This window comes from Oncorhynchus masou, chromosome 16 (assembly GCF_036934945.1).
Source record: "Oncorhynchus masou masou isolate Uvic2021 chromosome 16, UVic_Omas_1.1, whole genome shotgun sequence".
NCBI classification, from domain to species: domain Eukaryota; kingdom Metazoa; phylum Chordata; class Actinopteri; order Salmoniformes; family Salmonidae; genus Oncorhynchus; species Oncorhynchus masou.
The window spans coordinates 20109890-20116568 of NC_088227.1; the positions used below are offsets into that span (position 1 = coordinate 20109890).

At 41.2% G+C, this 6679-nt stretch overlaps 1 protein-coding gene across 3 annotated transcripts in view; it reads right to left on the bottom strand.

Moving 5' to 3' along the window:
- The window catches only part of LOC135557629 (dnaJ homolog subfamily C member 5-like), a 31530-nt gene extending 27502 nt beyond the window's left edge, over positions 1 to 4028 (bottom strand). For 2 of the 3 annotated variants that reach the window (XM_064991089.1, XM_064991090.1), the window contains exon 1: positions 3659 to 4028. The gene's annotated coding sequence lies outside the window, so the exon portion shown is untranslated. The remainder of the gene's footprint in view (positions 1 to 3658) is intronic. The other variant, XM_064991091.1, reaches the window with a different exon arrangement.
- Positions 4029 to 6679: the final 2651 nt, after the last annotated feature.

Consider the following 6679-nt stretch of genomic DNA (forward strand, 5'->3'; position numbering starts at 1 on the left):
AGCAAGTTATTAATTCCATAAACCTTGTTTCTTAAGCTACATTCTGTGGTCCTGAGCAGGTTCTCATCAAGGATCTCTCTCTACCTTGCTCCAATCATCTTTCCTTTGATCCTGGCTAGTCTCCCAGTCCCTGCCGCTGAAAAACAACCCCACAGCATGATGCTGCCACCACCACCACCACCATAAGGATGGTGCAAGGTTTCCTCCAGAAGTGACGCTTGGCCTTCAGGTCACAGAGTCAATCTTGGTTTCATCAGACCAGAGAATCTTGTTTCTCATGATCTGAGAGCTGGCTTTGGAGAACTCCAAGCCAGCTGTCATTTGCCTTTTACTGAGGAGTGGCTTCCGTCTAGCCACTCTACCATAAAGGCCTGATTGGTGGAGATCTGCAGAGATGGTTGTCCTCCTGGAAGGTTCGCCCATCTCCACAGAGGAACTCTATCAGAGTGACCATTTGGTTCTTGGTCACCTTCCTGACCGCCCAGCCAAGGTTCTTGGTCACCTTGGCTGGGCGGTCAGCTCTCGGAAGAGTCTTGGTGGTTCTAAACTTCTTACATTTAAGAATGGAGGCCACTGTGCTCTTGGCGACCTTCAATGGTGATCAATGGAAACAGGATGTACCTGAGCTCAAATGGTCTGAAAACTTACATAAATAAGGCATTTAATTTCTTTACTTGTTTCACTTTGTCATTATGGAGTATTATGTGTAGATTTGACAGGGATTTTTTATTCTATTTAATCCATTTTAGAATAAGGCTGTAACTTAACAAAATGTGGAAAAAGTCAAGGGGTCTGAATACTTTCCAAATGCATTGAATAATATCATTGTCATACCATATGTTACTACAGACCCAAATTTGTTTCACTAATAGATAGACCTGCTGACAAAAGGGCAATAAAAGAAAACAGTTTGAGCTATATTTTCTGTGACAGAAGATTGTGGAAACACAGCAGCTACACGTTGCTAGGAAACATGGCAGTGAGGGCTGCCTGTAAGGGTGTGATCATCAGCAGCATTATGCAAAAGCTAGCTCACACAACATAAACCCATAGCTGTAACATTACTAGCTACAGATAAGAGATTGAATGGATTCCTCAATCTTAATTATGTCTTGCAGTTAGTAAAAGCATAGAGTGGAGAGGATGAGGAGCTCTGCGGACCCATGCATTCAGTTCAGCTGGTACCTAGTCAAACTCGGCTGGCAGAACGAGTGTGCTCGCACTCCAAGACCTTTCCTTTTAAAACGAGAACATAGCGGAAAAAGTACTGTTTGTCCATTTAATGACGCCATAGCCAGTATACACTCCCTCAAAAAAAGTCAGAATTAAAAGAACAAGAAATCAGTCATTCATTTTGACGTTTTTGCCGAAGAGATCTTAGTAGCGCAATTTTACATCTAATTAAGATATGGTGCAGTATTTTTCAATGAAAAAAAACATTCATGAAAACGAGTTGTCTCTAGTTGAATGACAAATAATTTATTGAAGAATCCCTAATGTTGACCAATTACAGACAAAGAGGCATAGACTTCGCCTCTGAACTTCAGCTTGCCTCCAGAAAAAAAATGTGACCGAACAGCCGAGAAAACCAGTATCTAAATCCTAAACAAACGACAATGTCACAAAATGTCATAATATATGCACAAACTCTACCAAACACTATGGGCTGGGAAGCATTCAGACGCCTAGTTTCCCGAAGTAATTTAGCTATTCATTGTAGTCATTGCGATTTGTAGAGTTGCTATTTTCTCATGTCAATTAACTTGACATTCCTGTCTTGCAGAAAATAACACAGAGAACAAGCAGTATGGCTGGTGGCATTGTCATGCTGCAAGGTCATGTCAGGATGAGCCTGCAGGAAGGGTACCACATGAGGGAGGAGGATGTCTTCCCTGTAACGCACAGCGTTGAGATTGCCGGCAATGACAACAAGCTCAGTCCGATGACACACTGCCCCAGACCATGACGGACCCTCCACCTCGATCCCGCTCTAGAGTACAGGCCTCGGTGTTACGCTCATTCCTTCGACGATAAACGCAAATCAGACCATCACTCCTGGTGAGACAAAACCGTGACTCGTCAGTGAAGAGCACTTTTTGTCAGTCCTGCCTGGTCATGAGACTGTGGGCTTGTAGGCTTTACAACAGGCCTACAAGCCCTCAGTCAAGCACCTCTCAGCCTATTGCGGGCAGTCTGAGTACTGATGGCGGGATTGTGTGTTCCTGGTGTAACTCGGGCAGTTGTTGCCATCCTGTATCTGTCCCGCAGGTGTGATGTTCGGATGTACCGATCCTGTGCAGGTGTTGTTACACGTGGTCTGCCACTGCGAGGACGATCAGCTGTCCACCCTGTCTCCCTGTAGCACTGACTTTGGCGTCTCACAGTACAGACATTGTAATTTATTGCCCTGGCCACATCTGCAGTCCTCATGCCTCCTAAGGCACGTTCACGCAGATGAGCAGGGACACTGTGCACATTCTTTTTATGTTTTTCAGAGTCAGTAGAAAAGCCTCTTTAGTGTCCTACATTTTCATAACTGTGACCTTATTTGCCTACCGTCTGAAGGGATATTTTATTTTTTTGCTGAGATAGATATATCTAGCCATCTGTCACACACAATAGCTCTCTTAATTTATATGGGCGATCCTTAGATGCTACATCCATTTTTGGACGTATGCAGGTATGACATACGTACCCATTGATTCCTGAATAATATAACGAATAATTGCCTTAAAAAAAATTATATGTCCAAAAATGGATGAAGCACCTAAGGATTGCCCATATAAATTAAGACCAACAAGCAAATGTTTGTAGCCAATTTAGATTTTGTGGCTGTGGAATTTGACTGTGAAATCTGATTTAGTGGATACAGACTCAGTGAAAACGTGTAACCACTGCTGTGTCCTTGCACAACCATAATCCCCTGCTAATCTCCACATGGAGAATTACAAACAATTTTTACATCCTGTCTTTACCCCATTCATTGTTATTGAATGATCTAACGTTAGTACTGCAGATGTAGTAAGCCATCTAACGTTATTTAGCTAGCTAATGAACTAGTAATAACATTTCTATTTTCTTCGCACATGGATCACGTTAGTAGGCTTTCTGTCAATCAATGCTGTCAACGTTTGGGGAGTGATTAGCTATTAGCTAGCTAACTAATATGATCAGATTCATGCTTGACGTGGTCGATTGTGTTGGTTAGTAATGCGAAACAGGTGGATGGACATCAACCGATACTTCTAAATGTGTTTCAACTGCAAAAGCCTACGGGCTGCTTCGCTGTAATTTAGCAGCTAACGTTAACAAGCTCGCTACGATGATTGCTACTCGATGTCACAATTAGCTAGCGAACGTTCAAACGTTAAAATAAATTATATTTAACCAATCCAACACTGTTCAACCCCATGCCAGAATACGTTGCTTGGATTTCCACCATGCCCATTGTCTTCTAGGTGTGGAGTATGGACTGTCACCCACTAAGCACCCAGAGACTAAACCGAGACCATAGTAACGTTAGTAGGAAACCATCTTTGAAGAGACCGCTCGCGACACACTAGCTCGCGGCTAGTTCTCCATTTAGCCAAAACCGGCTAGCGTAGCTCGAAATAATTTCCCGTGGCTCAGGTCAGGGTGACTTTACGGCGTATCTTACCTTGTACGGAGAGGTATATTTCGCTGTAGCTGGATCATAGAGGCATCCACTTTGTATTTCAAGAATGCCAGATAATGGCTCAGAATGTCTCTGCCCCTCCTAAAAATGCTAGCAGCTATAGACTATCGTTTCAGTACTGTTAGCCATACAGACAAGCGAGGTCTGATTGGTTGATTCCCTCTTCTCAGAAGTAGGGGACAGCGTCGTCATGTCGTTACAGGAATTATTTGAAATTAATGTTTAAATTCAAAGAAAATGCATCTTGGTTTTTCTAACTACTGTAAATATGTCTATGAAAACTATAAAATTGTTACAACTAACTATGATTAGTTAAGTCAGGTTTCTGGAATGGTCTTATAATTGGACCACCACTACCACACTAGTCACAGACAGAACAATAAGACAGATTTTTCACCGGTTGTATAAATGTGAAGCATCCGGTTGGCGTTTCCACTCACTACCAAATATGGCAGTGAGAAGAAGTCCAGTTTGAACGAGATGGATATTGGCAGACGTTATGCTAATTTACTCATCGATAGAACATTTGATCTCAATACAGGTTTCTGTTCCCAAAACTACAATATGTTCCGAACAGTGTGGACTAAGTTTTGTAGACTTTACCATTTGCCAAAGTTTTTAAAAAGTGCGTTGTTTAGGAGTGCAAAGGCGAATTTAGTTATTGGACACGCGCACTTCAGAGTAGGCGTTCCCCAACAGAAATATGCAATTGAATGCTAGAACGCGCCAATAGGATATCGCTAGCTCGTGCTTTGCTCTGTACACCTCCTTGCTTGTTCTGTCCACTTTGGCTTGTTTGTTCCCATTTGAAACGACGGGCTGTTGTCTGTCTTGGTTTAGTTATAAAAAAATATATAGAACAATGAGCCAGATGTTTACTGGATATATAAATCTGAAGCATCCGGTTGACGTTTCTACTCACCACCAAATATGGTGATGAGAGGAAGCCCAGTGGCTGGGAGAAGAATAAAATGGAGCGAGATAGATTTGTGTCGACATTCTGCAAATACTCAACGATGAAACATTCTCTCAATACAATTATTTTCCCGAAACTATAATATTTTACGAACAGTGTACAATTTTGTAGACTTTACTGTTTGAGAAGTTTCAAAGTTTCAAAATATTGCAAGGAAAAATTGAGTTATTGCACAAGCCACTTTAGAATAGGCATCAATTCAATTCAAAGATATTTATTGGCATAGGAAACATGTTTACACTGCTAAAGCAGGTGAAATAGATAAACAAAAGTGAAAAACAATCCGAAATTAGCAGTAAACATTATACTCAAACGTTTCAATGGAATGGAGGCATTTAAAATGTCATATTATGGCTATGGACAGTGTTGTAACAATGTTAAAATAAATAATTGTGTTCTTCACTGGTTACCCTTTTCTTTTCTTGTGGCAACAGATCACAAATATTGCTGCTGTGATGGCACACTATGGTATTTAACCTAATAGATATGGGAATTAATCCAAATTGGATTTGTTTTCAAATTCTTTGTGGGTCTGTGTAATCTGAGGGAAATATGTGTCTCTAATATGGTCATACATATTTTGTAGAAGGTTAGGAAGTGCAGCTTTGTTTCCACCTTAATGTGTGGGCAGTGTGCACATAGCCTGTATTCTCTTGAGAGCCAGGTCTGCCTACAGCGGACTCTCTATTGCAAGGCTATGCTCACAGTCTGTACATCGTCAAAGCTTCCTTAAGTTTGGGTCAGTCACAGTGGTCAGGTATTCTGCCACTGTGTACTCTCTGTTTAGGGCCAAATAGCTATCCAGTTTGGAAAGAATTAACAAAAAAACAGAGCAATGTGTCAACTATCTTTTTGTTTTCTCATGATTTGGTTGGGTCTAAATGTGTTTCTGTCCCGCTTGCTTAGGGGACTCTTCTCTAGGTTAACCGCTCTGTAGTTGATGGCTTTGTTATGGAAGGTTTGGGAATCACTTCCTTTTAGGTGGTTGTAGAATTTAACAGCTCTTTTCTGGATTTTGATAATTAGCGGGTATCGTCCTAAATCTGCTCTGCATGCATTATTTGGAGTTTTACGTTGTACACACATGATGTTTTTGCAGAATTCTGCGTGAAGTCTCAATTGGGTGTTTGTCTCATTTTGTCCCTCACAACCATAAAAGGGCAATGGGTTTTATAACAGATTCAAGTATGTTTTGTTGACAAATCCTAATTTGTCGAATTAAGTGTCTTTTGATGGTGTACAAGACCCTTCTTGCCTAGTCTCTCAGATCATTCACAGCCTTGTGGAAGTTACCTCGGCCTAAACATCAGCGCCACAGGTATGCATAGTTTTTTTATGTGCTCTAGGGCAACAGTGTCGAGGAGGAATTTGTATTTGTGGTCCTGGCAACTGGTCCTAGCAAAACACCATTATTTTTGTCTTACTGAGATTTACTGTCAGGGCCAAGGTATGACAGAATCTGTGCAGAAGTTCTAAATGGTGCTGTAAACCCTCCTTGGTTGGTTGACAGGAGCGCCAGATAATCAGCAAACAGACACTTGACTTCAGATTCTAGTTGGGTGAGGGTCGGGTTCTGTTCTAGTGCCCTCGACCATTTGCTGATATGTTCAAGCTGCATCCGTCTCACCCCATAACCCCATACTTGTTGGTGTACATTTTAAAATGTTGTATATTTTAGACTTTGCCTTAGTTTGTTTATCAATTAGGGTGTGAAGAATGAATACGTGGTCTGTTGTATGGTAATTTGGTAAAAAGCCAATTTAATATTTACATCGTTTTCCCTGTGGAAATGCACGAGTGTGCTGTTAATGCGGAGGATTTTCCCATGTTCGCTTTTGACACATATCCCACAGTAGTCATTGGGGTAAAATTAGTCTTCACTTTTGTGGATTGGGGTTATCAGTCCTTGGTTCCAAATATTGGGGAAGATGCCAAAGCTGAGTATGATGTTAAAGAGTTTAAGTATAGCCAATTGTAATTTGTGGTCTGTATATTTTATACATTTAATTTAGGATACCAACAACAAC